The sequence below is a fragment of the Budorcas taxicolor genome, chromosome 13 (assembly GCF_023091745.1).
Source record: "Budorcas taxicolor isolate Tak-1 chromosome 13, Takin1.1, whole genome shotgun sequence".
NCBI lineage: Eukaryota > Metazoa > Chordata > Mammalia > Artiodactyla > Bovidae > Budorcas > Budorcas taxicolor.
This window is the reverse complement of record NC_068922.1, coordinates 11,581,112-11,600,723: the sequence shown is the minus strand read 5'-3', so window position 1 is coordinate 11,600,723 and position 19,612 is coordinate 11,581,112.

Here is a 19,612-nt window from a genome sequence, read left to right as displayed (position 1 = left end):
AGTAGCAGGGTTGCCAGGGGTTGGGGGAGGGGAAATGGGGAGATATAGGTCAAGGGGTACAGAGCTGCAGTCACGCAAGACGAATATACTGTGGAAATCTAATGTATAGCCGCGTGACTATAGGTAACAGTACCACGTAGCACACTTGAAATTTGCTAAGACAGGAGATCTTTAGCATTCTCACCACAAAAAAGAGGAAAGTATGTCAGAAAATGGTTAAGTTAATCAGCTCAACTGGTGACCATCCCATAAGGTACATGTGTACCAGAACATCAAATTGTACACCCAGCAGGCACACAGTATTTGTCAATTATACCTCAATAAAGCTGGAGAATGTTTTTACTTAAAAAAAAAACAAACCTCAAAATATAATTACAATGAGGTAAGTAATCTCTCTATATTAAACTAGCCGTGTATGGGCTTCCCTTGTAGCTTAGTTGGTAAAGAATCCTCCTGCAGTGCAGGAGACCTGGGTTCGATCCCTGGGTTGGGAAGATCCCTGGGAGAAGCAAATGGCAACCCACTTCAGTATCCTTGCCTAGAGAATCCCATGGACAGAGTAGCCTGGTGAGCTGCAGTCCGTGGGGTCGCAGAGTCAGGCATGACTGAGCGACTAACACTTACTTATGCGTGCATGCTTCATGGAAAATGAATGCAAATGGCCAGCAGTTGGAACATTCTTTAGTACTGCCCTTCTTGGGAATTGGGATGAAGATAGAGGGTGACAGAGGATGAGATGGTTGGATAGCATCACTGATTCAATGGACATGAACTTGGGCAAAGTCCAGGAGATGGTGAGGGCCAGGGAGGCCTGGCGTGCTTCAGTCCATGGGGTTGCAGAGTCAGACACAACTTGGTGAGTGAACAACAACAACACATGTGCTTTTTTTTTTTTGTCAGAAAGTTTTATTTAATGAATGAAGGCGCATGTGTGTCTCTTAAACTCTTTGTACTAGCAGGTCCACAAGGCATCAGGGCTAGAAAGGTTGAGTAACTTTTTATGGAGGGAAAGTGCTGCACTCAATCTGCCAGCAAATTTGGAAAACTCAGCAGTGGCCACAGGACTGGAAAAGGTCAGTTTTCTTTCCAGTCCCAAAAAAAGGCAATGCCAAAGAATGATCAAACTACCGCACAATTGCATTCATCTCGCTAGTAAAGTAATGCTCAAAATTCCCCAAGCCAGGCTTTAGCAATATGTGAACCATGAACTTCCAGATGTTCAAGCTGGTTTTACAAAAGGCAGAGGAACCAGAGATCAAATTGCCAACATCCGCTGGATCATGGAAAAAGCAAGAGAGTTCCAAAAAAACATCTATTCGTGCTTTATTGACTATGCCAAAGCCTTTGACTGTGGATCACAGTAAACTGTGGAAAATTCTGAAAAAGACCAGACCACCTGACCTGCCTCTTGAGAAACCTATATGCAGGTCAGGAAGCAACAGTTAGAACTGGACATGGAACAACAGACTGGTTCCACATAGGAAAAGGAGTACATTAAGGCTGTATATTGTCACCCTGCTTATTTAACTTATATTCAGAGTACATCATAGAAACGCTGGGCTGGAAGAAGCACAAGCTGGAATCAAGATTGCCGGGAGAAATATCAATAACCTCAGATATGCAGATGACACCACCCTTACAGCAGAAAGTGAAGAGGAACTAAAAAGCCTCTTGATGAAAGTGAAAGAGGAGAGTGTAAAAGTTGGCTTAAAGCTCAACATTCAGAAAACAAAGATCATGGCATCTGGTCCCATAACTTCATGGGATATAGATGGGGGAACAGTGGAAACAGTGTCAGACTTTATTTTTGGGCGCTCCAAAATCACTGCAGATGGTGATTGCAGCCATGAAATTAAAAGACGCTTACTCCTTGGAAGAAAAGTTATGACCAATCTAGACAGCATATTAAAAAGTAGAGATATTACTTTGCCAACAAAGGTCCATCTAGTCAAGGCTATGGTTTTTCCTCTGGTCATGTATGGATGTGAGAGTTGGACTGTGAAGAAAGCTGAGCTCCGAAGAATTGATGCTTTTGAACTGTGGTGTTGGAGAAGACTCTTGAGAGTCCCTTGGACTGCAAAGAGATCCAACCAGTTCATTCTGAGGGAGATCAGCCCTGGGTGTTCATTGGAAGGACTGATGCTAAAGCTGAAACTCCAGTACTTTTGCCACCTCATGTGAAGAGTTGACTCATTCGAAAAGACTCTGATGCTGAGAGGGATTGGGGGCAGGAGGAGAAGGGGACGACAGAGGATGAGATGGCTGGATGGCATCACTGACTCGATGGACGTGAGTCTGAGTGCACTCCAGGAGTTGGTGATGGACAGGGAGGCCTGGCGTGCTTCGATTCATGCGGTCGCAAAGAGTCGGACACAACTGAGCGACTGAACTGAACTGAACTGATTCTTTGCTCATGGGGGCTTTTCCCCTCTGCCTGCATGTTACACCGTCAAAATTTCTATCTTGAACCTACGACTCACCTCCTCAGCCGATCCTACCCTCACAGCACACAGCAGAGCCATCCTCACTGCCCTCAGGGACTTGCCCAGAACTCTTGACCCTCGGTACTTAGTTAGCAAGACAAAGACACATGTGCCATGTTCACCGACGGCTCAGGGTAAAGAATTCGCCTGCCACGCAGGAGACACAGGAGATCGGGTTTGATCCCAGGAAGACCCCCTGGAGAAGGCAATGGCAACCCACTCCAGCATGCTTGCCTGGAGAATTCCATGGACAGAGGAACCTTGCCGGCTACAGTCCATGGGGTCACAAAGAGTCGAACACAGCTTAGCACACACAAAGATGTCCTGTTCACCAAGCTGTTAAAGCCCGCTTAGCCATTCTCTTCTGGTTTAAAAAGACATCCAATTCAGAGTCACTTTATTTCTTTTGAGCTCGAGTCTAGCAAGAGATCAGAAGTTTCTCTCTATTAAAGCTTTTATACTTTTATCAGAATTCAATTCCTTGAGCTATATGTTGGCTAATCCTTTTCAGTGTTTTCAGGTCAGAGGGGACAGAAAAACACACTCATGATCGACACTTGCTCCATAGTTTCAACAAGGTAGCCATCATGGTTCTTTGGTTCCTGCGAAAACTGGAATTAAGAAAAAGAAGTCCAGATAGAGAATAAACTGGTGGTTGTCAAGGAGGAGGGGAGTAGGAGATGGGTGCACCGGGAGGTAGGGGCTAGGAGATGCAAACTCTTCTATACAGAATGACTAAATAAGGTCCTACTGTATAGCATAGTGAACTGTATTCAATATCCTGTAATGAACCATAATGGAAAAGAATATGAAAAAGAATGTGTGTGTGTGTGTATATATGTGTGTGTATAATTGAATCTCTTTGCTGTACAGAAGTAACTGACACGTTGTAAATCAACTATATATTAATAAAATTCTGAAAAAAGAAAACAATGTCCCAGACATCTAAGACACTTGTCAGAGGACTGCTGGTGGAAGGTCTTGCAAGAAATAGCATAGGGTTATAACATAAAATACTTCCCTTCGAGAAGCCAAATGGCCTGGGCTGTGACTTGGCTGTGTGAACACCTCCGTTTGTGCTGTGTAAATGGGCCTAGTCTCCTGACCTGCCTTGTAGACGCACCACTCGAGTTCTGAGCAGTGCGAAGAGGTGCTGCCCAGGTGTCTGCCAGTCCCAAGGGAACCATCTGCTACCCTTTGAAATGTGGGGGATGGGGGGACTTGTCCTGCTCTCCAAACGTATTCCAGGCTACTTCTCCGAAAATGTCTAAGAACAGGGCAAGAGGGAGGAGGGAACACCCCGTACTCCCACTAAAACAAGCAACTCAATGACACACCAACATCAGAACCAGCTCTCCAGGGGCAAATCTGACCAACAACACTGCTAAATGTTCTCTTAAAGCTAGTTTTGCTGTTGTTCGCTTTTACCTGATTGCACGCCCACAGACGGCTCCAGGCGGCATCTGAGTCTGCCTAAAGGCAGCCGCCCCTCTTCATGTGTCCTTTGCAGGCTTTGCACCCAAGCCCGTCTACGACAGAGTGGAGCGCATTACCCAGTGTGGGGTCAGTGTTCAGGTGATAAATCCCCTGAGGTTTACAAGGGCTGTTTGCAGACTGCATCCATTCTGACTGGCCGGTGCCCGTGCTGTCAGGGTGTTTAGATATTGTGAGCCTCAATCCTGAATGTGGGTAAATGGGATGGAGAAATGATACCCACTTGGCAATAAAGGCCTGTAAGTTTCCTTTCTTCTACCATTAAAATTCAGACTCTAGGAAGCAACCTAAATGTCCATCAAGAGAGGAATGGGTAAAGGCGATGTGGTATATATGTGTGATGGAATACTACTCAGCCATGAAAAGGAACAGATTGGGTTATTTGTAGCGATGTGAATGGACCTAGAGACTATCACACAAAGTCAGTCAGAGAAAAACAAATACTGTATGTCAATGCATATATATGGAATAAAGAAAAATGATACAGATGAACCTATTTGCAAACTGTAAATAGGCACACAAATGTAGAGAACTAATGTATGGGGGTAAGGGGAAGGGGTGGAATGGATTAACACGTATACACTACTGGTACTATATATAAAATAGGTAACAAATGAGAACCTATTATACAGCACAGGTAACTCTATTCAGGGCCCTGTGGCGACCTAAATGGGAAGGACACCCCAAAGAGAGGGCATTTATGTATGTCTTCTAACCGATTCACTTTTCTATACAGCAGAAACTAACACAACATTGTAAAGCAAATATATTCCAATAAAAATTATTTTAAAAATTCAGAATCTAACCAACCATGTAAAAGTAGGTAACATGGCTGTTTTTAAAATGAGCACAGAACCAGCAGTCCTGTGATTACTAATCCTGTTTTGAATCAGCATACCATTCTCCTCCAAAACCACCTTACTACGCCACTCAGAGGGTACCCCACCGTCCCCCTAGAGACAGACCACATCAAAATGGCAACACACGGAACGAAGATCCTGCCGACACATTTCACGGTGGAGGAGGACGTCAATGTCAGAATCTTGGCTGTTATAAAAGTATTTCAAGTGGTTCCATCCTATGTGTTTTTGTAAAAAATTGTGGAGCACAACAATAAAAATCCATGCTACCAAATTATCCATCACCAGTGTGTGGGGGGCAGGGGGGCTGTCTAGGCCTTGTTTTCAGAGTTTTCCCACCAGACGTCCACCGCCCAATTTCTCTAGATATTATGATCCTACTATTTTTTTTCCAATCATATTTCTATTCCCTGCCAAATATGTGGTTTCAGAATGTGGTGCTTAGTCACTCAGTTGTGTCCGACTGTTTGTGACCCCACAAATGGTAGCCCACAAGACTCCTCGGTTCCAGAGGACTGCCAAGCAAGAATACTGGAGTGGGTTGCCATTTCCTTCTCCATGGTGGGATTTGGTGATACAAGATGTGTTTCTTGTGATTCTTAGTTGCTACCCTAACCCATTGTGCAACTGGAAATTCTTCTGGCACTCTATCTGAAATAAAGTCTGGTGGGGCTTTCCTGGCAGTCCAGTGGCTAAGTATCTGCCTTGCAATGCAGGAAATGTGGGTTCGACACCTCCTGGGAGCACTAAGATCCCACATGCCTCAGGGCAACTAAGCCTGGGCCCCGCGTAACACAATGAAGATCCACGTGCCACAACTAAGGCCTGATACAGCCAAATAAGCAAATAAAAATAAATATTTAACAAGAATAATAATAATATAAATAATGTCCAGCACCTTACATTTCTAAATCAGACCAGTCTTGAATAAGACAAAACAAAGAAGGAAATAAACTTAATTAAAAGTGAAGTAACGGCCAAGACCAAGTGGCAGACCATCAAACTGAAGGAAATCAGGAAATCTGTAGGGGATGGATTATTTATGTAGGGTTTCATTTCAGAAGAGTAATGAAAACATTGAAAGCATTGGCTTATCCATAACTAGGATGCTCCTACCCGCAGCTCAGCGAGGGAGGTGAAGTGAGGGGGGAAACTGTCTGTCTGGTCTTAGGCTAGGAAAGACTATGCGGAAAAAGCCAAGTTAATTATGTGCTGGGGGTCAAAACCTAAAAAAATGACTCAAATGAAGGAACAATCAGGTAAAGTTAGCGTCCCCAGCTTCAAACTAACCTATGGTGCAGCCACTCTGATGACTTGGTTTTTTTTTTTTTTTTCTTTTTTTGCATTTTTTGTACCATAATGACCTACAGGAAGAATAACCTACAAATGCATATGAACAGTAGACTTATGAAAATTCTGATGAGGAAAACGAAATACTGCAGGGGGCCAAGGGCTTGGGATGCACTGGATACCTCTTAAGACAGTAATAAAACAGGCTGACGGTCTGACAGGTGTGCCGTAAATGATCATGACCGCATTGAGGCTACTGTTATTTTAATGGACGCTCTGCTGTAATGAACACTGAGAACCTCACCTAATGAGGAGAAAATAGGCGCCTGTTCTCAGAAGCACGGGTGCAGATGTTGGGGTCCCTTGTTCTGAAAATAATGTAAGACTCCAGAGCTCCAGATCCATGGGAAGGCAATACTGCTCTTTCCTGGCTCCTGATGGAAAGCTCGGATGGTTGCCAAACGCGCCCACCTCAAGGAGGAAGAGGGTGGAGGATGGCCTGCAGGGGATTGCAGCAGGGAGGGAAGCATGTAGACGGAGGACTGGAAACGTGTGGGTCATCCGTTCTGAAACGGCTCTGCTTCCAGTTCACTGCGAAACTCTGAACAAGTCATTCAGTCCTCAGGGGCCTCAAAATGAGGGAGGGTCAGAAAGATGCTGTCTCAGGGCCCTTTTAGTTTGAGCGTTTTCTGGTTCTAATCTGAATCGAAATCCTGAGCAGCCACAAAGGTTGGTGAGCAACACTTTCCACACACAAACACTCCCCGAGTCCACCCTTTGCAGGCATGAGGGCACCTGTGGGTCCCCTCTTCCCCTCTTGGCACCCCCTTCCTCAACCTGGGCCCCTGCACGCACCCTGCCCAGGTACCCAGTTTCACCGCTGCCCAGAGACCCCCACCAGGACCCCAGCAGGAGACACTTCTGAGAATCGGCTCTCAGAAATAGTAACAGCCAAGTCTGCATTCCCCTCCACGGTGGCCAAAATCATGTCAAATTCATAATCAAGTTTTAACAAATGGTGAATCTGTTGGATGACTAACGATATTACTACTTGCTTCCTATTTTAGAGTGTACAAAGGACTTACACATCAAACTCTTTTCTTACAAAAGCCTTCTGAAATTTGACTGTAAATGTATCTGTTTGATAGGTGAGGAATCAGGACTTCCCTGGTGGTCCAGTGGCTAAGACTCCATGCTCCCAATGTAGGGGGCCTGGGTTCAATCCCTAGTCAGGGAACTAGATCCCACAGGTTGCAACTAAGAGTTCACATGCCGCAAATAAGACCTAGCAGAGCCAAATAAATATTTTGGGGAACTCAACCTGGTGCTCTGTGACAACCTAGAAGAGTAGGAGGTGGGAGGGAGGTTCACAAAGGAGGGACCATATGTATACCTATAGCTGCTTCATGTTGTTGCTTGGCAGAAACCAACTCTGCATTTATCCATCCTCCAATTAACTTTAAAAAAAAAAAGGTTAGGAATCTGAAACTAGAGACACAGAAAATAGTCACCAAGTGGAGACTAGAACCCAGATCTCTCAGTATCCAATCTTGCTTTGTTCCAGACTATACTCAGCCTTCCTGCTGTATCTCCCCATCAGGGCTAGACTTTTACACCAACTCTCAAGGTCAGAAGTCACACCTGGTCTCACCTGTTCCACATCTAGGGAAAAGAAACATGGAGAGATGGTCTCATGGAGGCCTGGCCATCTTACCACCACCCCTAATTCTCTCCCATGCTGTACTTCCACATGGACTCAATCTTGCCAACAGAAAGGAGAACTTTTCCTTGAGTCCAGTCAAAGGTATTGGGAAAGAGACGTCTGGGTTTCTTTTAGGAAGACATGGACTCACGAGTTCAGCTGTTCTAAGGGAGCTTTCCCTGCTCATGAGGACAAATGAGGAGGCAAGGGTATTTCCTGTGCAAAAGATGTGGGCCATTAAGGGTGATGCTATTTTTAGGTGTGAAAAGTTAAACAATTATATTATAAAATAAATAAAATTTTAAAAACATACAGTTTAAAAACCTTTACACCTTTTACACGAAAAGAAATGGGTTCTTAAAGAAGTTACTCTCTAGGGTTTGGTCCTTGGTTTGGAAGTTGTGGGGTTTTGGTATTTTGTTTTTTTTTAAGAATCTTGGTCCAGGGTTGGTGATGCTGTGCCAGTTTCTTAACTTGCTTGTTAGGAGGACCACCTGGCGCAGCTGCTTGGTTGGGGCTTTGCCCAGCGATGCTGAGGTATAGAAGCGGCAGCTGGGCACAGGCAGCCAGAGGGACGGGCCCTTTGCACACGTCCAGAAAGTGCAGCTACAGATTTCAGGATTCAGAGTGTCTGTCCTGCCCAGGACTCCTAGGAGAAGAGGCATCAGCTTTTATCACCCGCCCAGCCCAGGAAATGCCAGGATCCAGTCAGACAGCCCAAGACAAGGCAGGCTTCTCCTGCCAGTCCTTCCTGTTCACTTACCCTCTTCCGATTTGGGAGAGAGGGCAGAGGGCAGAAACCATGGTTACTGAGCCAGAAAAGACGACGGAAGCCTGGGGAAGCGACAAAGCCTGGAGAGGAACCCTGCCTGTTTCTCTCCTTCTCACCCACGCGGCGCACTCAGCCCACCTGAACCAGAGGAGAGAGAACACATGCTCTGAACAGATTTGCGATCATCTCATGTCAGATGGTAAAGAATCTGCCCGCAATGCGGGAGACCTGGGATCGATCCCTGGGTTGGGAAGATCCCGTGAAGGAGGGCACGGCGACCCACTCCAGTATTCTTGCCTGGAGAAACCCCATGGACAGAGGAGCCTGGCGGGCTGCAGTCCCTGGGGTCGCAGAGGGTCGGACACGACTGAGCAACTAAGCACAGCACACAGCACGTGGCGCCCCAGGTGGCATGAGGGGTAAAGAACGTGCCTGCCAGTGCAGGGGACACAAGAGACTCGGGTTTGATCCCTGGGTCCAGAAGAACTCCTGGAGGAGAAAATGCAACCCACTCCAGTGTTCTTGCCTGGAGAATCCCGTGGACAGAGGAGCCTGGCGGGCTGCAGTCCCTGGCATCACAGAGAGCTGGACACGGCTGAAGAGACTCAGCACACACGCATGACACCACACAGTTAAGTTGCTGAAATGAGGCTCAAGGGAAGATAAGAAGTGACCAGAGGACATTTTCAATCACCTAAAAATAACCAGAAAAGTCACAGGACCTAGGAGATCTCAGAAGCTGGAAGAATTAGCCCCACAAAGCAGGTTTGAATGGATGGTAGGCCAAAAATAATAAGAAACGTTTCTTGTTTCGTTTTACCCTGAGTTCTGTTTCTTTACACGTAAACATGTATTGAAGCCAAGATAAGGTTGCACGTGGCATCACAGTACCCGTGAGAGATCTCGGCTGCATCAGTGACCTGCCTTTTGTCACCAACCCTGCCTCCCTGGAAGGGGCTTAATAAATATTTGCTCAATGAAGGAATGCATTGGACCATAGGTGAGCATCCAGCTATGATCACCCATCAGTGTGTGTGTCTGGTTGACAATAAGGCTTGGTGGGAATTATTTTGCCCAACAGGGATTGGTTAATCTTTGCTATCAGATTCTCTGTCTTGGGGAATTTTAGGAAGACGCAGAAACCGGTGGAACAAGAGAGGAAGCGTCAAACCAGAGACCACGCGGGAGCAAAAGGGATGAATAGCAGAAGGTGGGAAGTAGAAAGCAACCAGAGAGGCAGTGAAGGAGGGCATGCTCTGTCCCCCTTAACCCCTGGAGTAGTGACCAAGAGCCAACAACCTGTCCTGTGTGCACCTGGAGTTGCTCTAACATCCCGGAGTTATCGAGGGGTCTGTAGGCTGCGGGGTATTTTGAAGTCAGCCCTGGGGTCAACCTTGTGTAGTTACTTTAACTCACGAAACCCACTGTCACTCACTCTGGGGGCCATCTTAGCAGAGGAGGGGCCCGCAGTCAGAAGGCGGGCCTGGAACTGAACCGCTTGGATGCCGCCACTCCTGCAGCGATGCTGGCTGGTCTCCGTGAAGGCTGACAATGGGGAAGAGTCCTGGCTGGCTGTTTCTCCATGTTTTCCCCAAAGCGCTGAGCCCAGAGAGTCCTGAGTGTGTCTCTGGGGTGTGTGTGTGTGTATGTGAGTGAGAGAAAGACCGAGATTAGCTAAGTCCTTACACATCAAACCACATAGCTATTAGCATCAGATAAGCTGGCTCACGGTTCCCTGCATACCTACTGTGTATTCCTGGCCCAGAACTTTCACTCATGTTCTCCTACCAGCCTGAAAGACCCTCTCACATCTTTTAAACAACCTCAAAACCAACTGACCTCCTGGCAAGGCCCAGCTGAAGCTCCAACCTCCTGCATGAGGTCTTTGTGGCCACATCAGGAGACACTGCTTGAAGATGCTCCCTCCACATTCTGCCTTTTAATTTGACAAGAGTTGAAAGCAGGCTTGAACAACCAGAGCCCAGAGATCCTTGGGGCTGGAGTAGGCACCCCCCAAGGCAATTTGTGTACAGCCCAGGACTCACTGTCAGAGAGGCACACTTAGAGGGTGCAAGCTGCTCTGGGGGCCCATCTGGCAGGTGGGGTGACACCCCCCAGGGAGACAAGAAAGGCATGTATTTGCATCTCCAAGTCCTCTGCCCTCTATATTTCTCTTGATGATGAAGCTTCGGGAGAATTCATCAGGAGAATGCAGTCACTTCACTGACGGACGTGGCTGTTGGGCCAGCCCCCAGCTGGCAAACGTGGAGTCAAAGATTTCCTTATGGAAAAATCTTGCCAAGTACTATGCTAAGGGCTTTGTGGACATTTTTTCTACTTAGAACAACCCTATGAAGACAGCATCATTGCTCCCATTTTATAAATAAGGACACTAAGGCTTGAAGTCTATATTTTGCCCAGAGTGTGTAAAAAAAAAAAAGAGAGAGAAAGCATTTGATTGCAACACCTGTGCCCTCTATTGGATGATACATCAAGGCCAAGCAGGTGGCTTCTGAAGTCAGACTGCCCGATTCACATCCCAGCTTCACGACTACATAACCTTGAACTAGTCACCTAAATGCTGGGCCTCAGTGCCTCATGTCTAGGATGAGAGCAACAGGACCAGTGTTAATGGGGACATGATGAGAAGTAAATGAGATATAACTTTCAGAGCTCTTAGAAGACCCCCAAATGTACACAAGGCAGCCACCAATCCATCAACATTGTTATTATACTATATTATTGTTATAATAGTACATTATTGTTATAATATTCCCAACAAAGAATCTAGAGACCTCTTTTATAGGAAAAGTAATTCCACCAGAATTATTTCTATCGGAATTAATTCTATCTCAATTGTATCACCAAAGGAGGGTACCAAACTTAAATATAAACAAGCGAACACACAAAAAAACACAAACTCAACCTCATTGATTGTACATAAGTATAAAACCAAAGATGTGGTTGGTAAAAGTTAACACAATTAAACTACAAAAAATGATATTAAAATTAACAATACTAATTTTACATGATGTCAAGAGACTGAAACTAAATCAACACTCCCAATGTAACTGTGTCCCAATGACCACAGTGTAAAATCTTCTGCGTTTATTGTGGTTATATGACCTCATGCACCCAGTGTGATGACTCAGTTCATCCTCTGCTTTTCCCTCCTGCAGTTATCAAAGAGGAATCAGTTATGTGTCTTGATGCATTTGACCTTCACTTGTCATAAATTCGCAAGCACACCTCAGCTCTTTTGCACATGACAAAGTAATTCCATTGGGGCCAACATACCCATGAACAAAACGCACCACAAACTCTGTGTTGCAACACTACCTGATGGAACTTTCTGCAATCTTAGAAATACACAAGGTGCTGTGCAAAATGACAGCCAATTGTTATATGTAGCTATTGCTTGAAATGTGGCTGAGGATGGTACTCAGTTACAGGCAGTGATCTGTACGATCCATAATTTATATAAAAACTGTACATATACCTACCAGCATAACATACATACATACGTGTGTACAGACACAAAACTTTCAAATGTGTGGCAAGAATCTTCAGACCACTGATAATTTTCCAGTTTGCAGGATGCTACATTATAGTACACTGCATTCTTTCTGTTGGGAAGATTCATTCAGGTCCAGCCCTAGATGCCAAGGGCTCTGTTCCCCAGACCAGACCTGGTAGTGGGTCAGAGGTAGAGAATCTAAGAATAATATTGCCATATTCTGGGTTTACCAGGCCAAGCCAGGAGTTTGGGGGTTACATTTTAAGAGGGACCTCAAAGAACTAAAGCTCTTTGAGAGGAGGGTTAGCAAAAGGGTAAAGAGAAACTAAATTAAGCCAGACCAGAAAAGTCAAAAGAACTAGAAAGTGAAAGTCGCTCAGTCATGTCCAACTCTTTGCGACCCCATGGACTATACAGGCCATGATTCTCCAGGCCAGAATACTGGAGTTGGTAGCCTTTGCCTTCTCCAGGGGATCTTCCCAACCCAGGGATCAAACCCAGGTCTCCCTCATTGCAGGTAGATTCTTTACCAGCTGAGCCACAAGGGAAGCCCAAGAATACTGGAATGGGTAGCCTATCTCTTCCCCAGTGGATCTTCCCAACACAGGAATTGAACCGGGGTCTCCTGCATTGCAGGCAGATTCTTTACCAACTGAGCTATCAAGGAACTAGAGATCAAATTGCCAACATCCACTGGATCATCGAAAAAGCAAGAGAGTTCCAGAAAACCATCTACTTCTGCTTTATTGACTATGCTAAAGCCTTTGACTGTGTGGATCACAATAAACTGTGGAAAATTCTGAAAGAGATGGGAATACCAGACCACCTGACCTGCCTCTTGAGAAACCTGTATGCAGGTCAGGAAGCAACAGTTAGAACTGGACATGGAACAACAGACTGGTTCCAAATAGGAAAAGGAGTACATCAAGGCTGTATATTGTCACCCTGCTTATTTAACTTATATGCAGAGTACATCCTAAGAAATGCTGGACTGGAAGAAACACAAGCTGGAATCAAGATTGCCAGGAGAAATATCAATAACCTCAGATATGCGGATGACACCACCCTTACGCAGAAAGTAAAGAGGAACTAAAAAGCCTCTTGATGAAAGTGAAAGTGGAAAGTGAAAAAGTTGGCTTAAAGCTCAACATTCAGAAAACGAAGATCATGGCATCTGGCCCCATCACTTCATGGTGAATAGATGGGGAAACAGTGGAAAGAATGGCTTACTTTATTTTGGGGGGCTCCAAAATCACTGCAGATGGTGACTGCAGCCATGAAATTAAAAGACGCTTACTCCTTGGAAGAAAAGTTATGACCAACCTAGATAGCATATTCAAAAGCAGAGACATTACTTTGCCAACTAAGTTCCGTCTAGTCAAGGGTATGATTTTTCCTGTGGTCATGTATGGATGTGAGAGTTGGACGTGAAGAAGGCTGAGCACTGAAGAATTGATGCTTTTGAACTGTGGTGTTGGAGAAGACTCTTGAGAGTCCCTTGGACTGCAAGGACATCCAACCAGTCCATTCTGAAGGATATCAACCCTGGGATTTCTCTGGAAGGAATGATTCTAAAGCTGAAACTCCAGTACTTTGGCCACCTCATGCGAAGAGTTGACTCACTGGAAAAGACTCTGATGCTGGGAGGGATTGGGGGCAGGAGGAGAAGGGGATGACAGAGGATGAGATGGCTGGATGGCATCACTGACTCGATGGACGTGAGTCTGAGTGAACTCTGGGAGTTGGTAATGGACAGGGAGGCCTGGCGTGCTGCAATTCATGGGGTTGCAAAGAGTTGGACATGACTGAGCGACTGAACTGAACTGAACTGAGAGAAGTCACTAATTATTAGAGAACTGCAAATCAAAATTATAATGAGATATCACCTCACACCAGCCAGAATAGTTTTCATCAAAAAATCCATGAACAATAAACAAACAATAGATTATAAAATTTGGAGGGTGTGGAGAAAAGGGAACCCTCCTACAATGTTGGTGGGAATGTAAATTGGTACAGCCACTACAGAGAAGGGTATGGATGCTCCTTAAAGATCGAAAAACAGAGCTACCATATGACCTTGCAATCCCACTCCTGAGCATATTTCCAGAGAAAAACATGATCCGAAAGGATACAGGCACCCCAGTGTTGACTGCACCAATATTTTACAATAGCCAAGGTATGAAAGCAACCTAAATTTCCTTTGGCAAATGAATGGGAAAAGAAGATGTGCTAAATATACATGGTGGAATATTACTCAGCCATGAAAAAGAATGAAATAATGCCATTTGCAGCAATGTGGATGGATTCACTCATTCATACTGAGGGAAGTAAGCCAGAGAAGGAGAAATACCATTTACTATCCCTTATGTGCAGAACCTAGGAAGAAATGATACCAGTGAATTTACAAAACAGTGACAGAGAATGAACTTGTGGGTGCTGAGGGGAAGGGACAGTTAGGCAGTTTGGGATGGACAGGTACACACTGCTATATTTGAAATGGATAACCAACAAGGACCTACTGTATAGCACAGGGGACTCTGCTCAAAGTTAGGTGGCAGCCTGGATGGGAGGGAGATTTGGGAGAGAATGGACACATGTATATGTATGGTTGAGACCCTTCACTGTTCACCTGAACTGTCACGGCATTGTTAACTGGCTACACCCCAAAGTACAATTAAGTTCAAGAAAAATTAAAGCAATTTAGGACACCAAAAATTAAAAAAAAAAAAAAAAAAACTGGAGATGTGTGGCTTGGAGAAGACAGTATAGAGAAGGAAAGGAAAAGCTACAGTCCTGTGGACAAATGTTTGGAGGCTGCAGTTACAGGAAGCAAAAAGGACACGTTTCAGTTCACTTTAAGTTAGAGCAAAAAGAACACTGGCAAGAATGAAAATGAGGCTGGCCATAACTAGTATAAGATAACGTGTGGGTTGCCTCTCAACCAAAACTAAAAAGAAAGACTCTTCTTAGTGACCGTGTTGTCCACATGAATAAAGACACAGGGTGCATTGAACACAGTCTTCCTTCACTTCCTTCTTAATGTCACTTAATTTTTAAAAGAAACATACATTCTTTAAAAGAACAAAGTGAGCAAGGAAAGAAACAACAGAGGTGCGAGATGTTAGCAAATTTGGAGGCTGGAAAGCAGTTGAAGAAGACTTGGCACAGTGAAGAGAGAAATCCTAAACCTGAGACCTATTTATTCCGTAGAATCTCAGAAAGGAACAGAAATGTGAACTGGACAAAAGACCCTTTAGGTATTAGGTGGAGATGTAGCTGGAGGTAAAGGTTGGAACTCTTTAAAGGGAGTAAGAGTTTTTGGGCAGTTTCTCCATGTAGCCAAGATTCTACTCTGAGAGCCAGCAGAGACCTAGAGATTTGCTCTTCTAGAAAGGGTGACCTTGATTGAGAAGATCTGGACTCACGAACCCGTCCCCCCACCCAGCGGAGGATGCGGAGAAGTCATGATAACAAAAAGTGGGCGATTAAGTTAAAGCCCACGGGTTTATTGGGGAGACCGTCCCCCACCTCAGTCCCTCAGTTCATTTCCAGAGTAATTATTTCTCCCATGGCTGGACACTATAGGATTCCTTTTTGAGAAAACTGATCAGCCCAAGAGAAAAGGCCAGGAGATCCATCCATTTAGGGATGTCCACAGAGGGTAAAGGGCCCCTTTACTGCTAAGTGAGCCCACTAATGTATAAGCCCGTTCCAAGATCTCAGACTTCCCAATCTTAATGTTTCACCAAAATATAAAAAGATAACTAAACCGCCAAGCACTTGAACAAAAGCGCTACCCTAAAAAGTAGAAATTGAAGTAACATGGTTTTTTTTAAAAAAAGAACTGAGGGAAAACAAAAACAACAGATATGAGGAACAGGGGAAAACTAAATAATAACAATAATTATTATCTTCAGAAACACAAAAGGAAGCATTGTGTCCATAGTACATCCATGAACAAAATGGATGCTGTAAAAATGCAAACAGCATTCAGAGAAGAAAAAACTATTTGGGAAATTTAAAACATTGCTAAGAGAAAAAAATTTTTTTAAACTTCATAGGTTGGAAATAAAGCTAAATCTCCCAGAAAAAAAGGAAAGCTTAGAAATGTTAGAAAAAAAAGTTTCAGGGCTGAGGTTCAATGTCCAAATAAAGGAGTTACAGAAGGAGAAATAATGAAAGGGAAGGGAATTCTGAAAGAAATAGTACAAGAAAATAACTCAGAGTTGAAATATTATTTCCAGCTTGAACAGACTATTTTGACACCCAGTAAAATTAATGCAAAAAAAAAAAAAAAAAACCTCTCATCAGAGCACATAAGAAAGAAATTTCAGAACACGGGTGACTTGGATAGAGGGGTGGGAGAGGGAAAGAGAAAGCTAATCCAAAAACCTTCCGTAGAGAAGAAAGAGGCTACCTATAACTGCTGACTGTTTATAACGCTGAAAGCTATAAGACAATGGAACAAAGTCTTCAAAACCCCGAGAGAAAACAAATTTGAACATATAATTCAATAACTCACCAAATCTCCATATTCCAAGTATGGAATTTTATGTTCAAATTTGCTTGAAGAAAGGAAGAAAGAGTGGAACTATATGTAACTTTGTTCTGTATATTCCAATTCTCCTGTAAATTAGTATCACAGTTTCATAATTTAAAAAAGAGGAAAAAAAAGAAAGGAAGAAAGAGAGGGAAGGAGGCAGGAGGGACAAAAGAAAGAAAGAAGCAGGCTGCTTGGGAGGCAGGAAGTTCCCTGGAGCTGGGACTAATCAAGCAGAATGTATGGCCACTTTTTCAGAGGGATTTAGAGGGTTTTCAAACTTGAGATTCTTGTTGTGATGGAACCAGTCACCAAATCTCCCTATAAACTCCAAGATTCTATAAGGAGCCAACAGTTGGATGAAGAAGGTTCTGGAATCGAATGCCAACAGTGCTCGAGGGTCGGTGAGCACCCTGTAAGGAGTAGCAGACAGGTTCCCCTCCCGCTGCCTGTAGTAGCCCAAGGAGCTGGGGAGAGAAAAGGAGAGGGAAGGAAGCAGGGTTAGCTCTCTTCCTGTTTCTTTTCAGGAGGTCAGAGAGGCCCTGAGTGATGGGAGAGGGAGTACATGGGCGTTCACACCCGAGAGTGCTCTTAGCATACCTGTGAGCTCTCAGGTTGTAGCATTCTTCAGTAAGAGACAAATACCAAGACATGTTACCATCCTAAAAATTTTTCATACTCATAGTCTGATTCTGCCTCACACATTTGGGGGCTGCATCTTTTCCTTTCTTTTTAATAAACCCAAAATTGTTCTGAATTCACATGTGATCCTTTACAATGTAAACAGCAGCATCCAATTAATTTAAAAACAGGATGTTGTTATTTGGAAAAAGTCAGTTTAAAATCCAAACTGGAAGAGGATTTCTTTGCCGTGGCTGATAGTAATGACCACACTTTTTTTTTTTTTTTTCCAGTGCTGCAGGCTTTAAGCAGCTTTAGGTGTCCAATCAAAGACACAAATCTGAAAAACAAGTGGAAAATCTAAGTCCAACAAAGCCTACTCAGATTTCAGTCTGTATTTCAAAACATCAACAGATGACATCCACCCATTAACAGAAACTAGAAACTGCTCATTATGAACTGTCCCTATGGGTCATACAGCTTGCACGCGGCACCAACTCCCCCAGGACAAGATACCCACTCACTGTTGCCATGGAAATTTTTCTTCTAAGGTTTTCCTCTGTGATGTCATTTGTGCATGGGAAGGTGGAGACCTCTAGTGTCACTAAACGGTATTTCCTTCAAGAGTAAATTACACTGTTGGCATCTGCGATGGCGATTTATCAAGGGGAAAATTAATTCATCACCAACTCAATTCATATGAGTTTGAGCGACTCTGGGAGATGGTGAAGGACAGGGAGGTCTGGCCTGCTGCAGTCCACAGGGTCACAGAGAGTCAGACATGACGGAGTGACTGAACAACATCTGGGTTTGATCCTAAAGCAGCTAAACTCTAGAGTAGAATAAAAATAAGAATCTTTTGTATTTTGCACTCATGATCTGACTGGTCAACAATATCAAGAGTCAAAATTGCTTTATCATGGTGACTATTTTACTCCCCTGGAAGGTATATTTGCCAATGCTATGTTTGTGTGCGTTCAGTTATGTCTGACTCTTTGTGACCACATGGACTGTAACCTGCCTGCGTCCTCTGTTCATGGGATTTTACAGGCAGGAGTACTGGAGTGGATTGCCATTTCCTACTCCAGGGGATCTTCCCAACCCAGGTCACATGCATCTCCTGCACTGGCAAGCCGATTCTTCACTGCTGCACCATCTGAGAAGTCTGCCAAACAGACTAGAAACCGGTCCAACTCTTTTTCAAGAGAAAAATGTAGACAAACGTCAACAGTGTAGCCCTACCCATACTGTGACCCACCAATCTCAGTATGGAATTTCAGATGAGTAACTGAGTGATGTAACAAAAAATCTGCCCTTTCCCCAGTGGCTTAAAATTCTATGTTGTGTATTATCTTGTCACACACAACTTTGGATATCCTCTGTTGTAATATATTGAGCTATTCATTCTTCTACTAAGAACCAACTGTTTAAATTTGTATCACTTTATAACATGCTGATATCTTGCGAGGTAATCACTCTTTCAAACACTCCTTGCCCATTCTCATACATTTACCATTACGAATTAACTTTAAAGTTAGCTTAAATCACCCTTTTAAAACTGCCACTTTTATTGGGATTGCACTGAAATAAACTGACTCGAGGGCAATGAATTTCTTTTACATTGTAAAATACATTCCAAGATAACTAAACTCTCTTTTGCTCGGATATGGCTTCTTACATTCTTCTTACTATAAAGTTATCACATTTAAAACCTTTCTTCACCATCCAGCTATTGCCTGTGTTCCAAGGCTGATTTTACTATTACTAACTGAATACACTTGACAGATACTGAGATGTCAGGCCTCATTGTAGATGCTCATTTAAAGGGGTTAATACATGTGTTTAGAAAGATGCCTGGCCATAGTAAGTAAATACCATGTTAGCAATTGTCATCAGCATTATTATCACTATAGAGAACCTTTGGGTATAGCATTCATGGACCCAGAGATTGTCACAGGGAGTCAAGTCAGTCAGACAGAGAAAGAGAAACATTGTATGACATCCCTTAGATACAGAATCTAAAATGAAATGATACAAATGAACTTGTTTACAAAACAGAAACAGACTCACAGACTTAGAGAACAAATTTATAGTTACGGAGCCGAGCCAGCACAGGATCAGAAGAAACAGTTAGGGAGTCTGGGATGGACATGTACACACTGCTGTGTTTAAAAGAGACAGCCAACAAGGACCTTCTATATAGTACAGGGAACTCTGCTCAGTATTACGTGGCAGCCTGGATAGGAAGGGAGGTTGGGGGAGAATGGATACATGCATGGCTGAGTCCCTTTGCTGTTCACCCGAAACTATCACAGCATTGTTAACTGGCTATA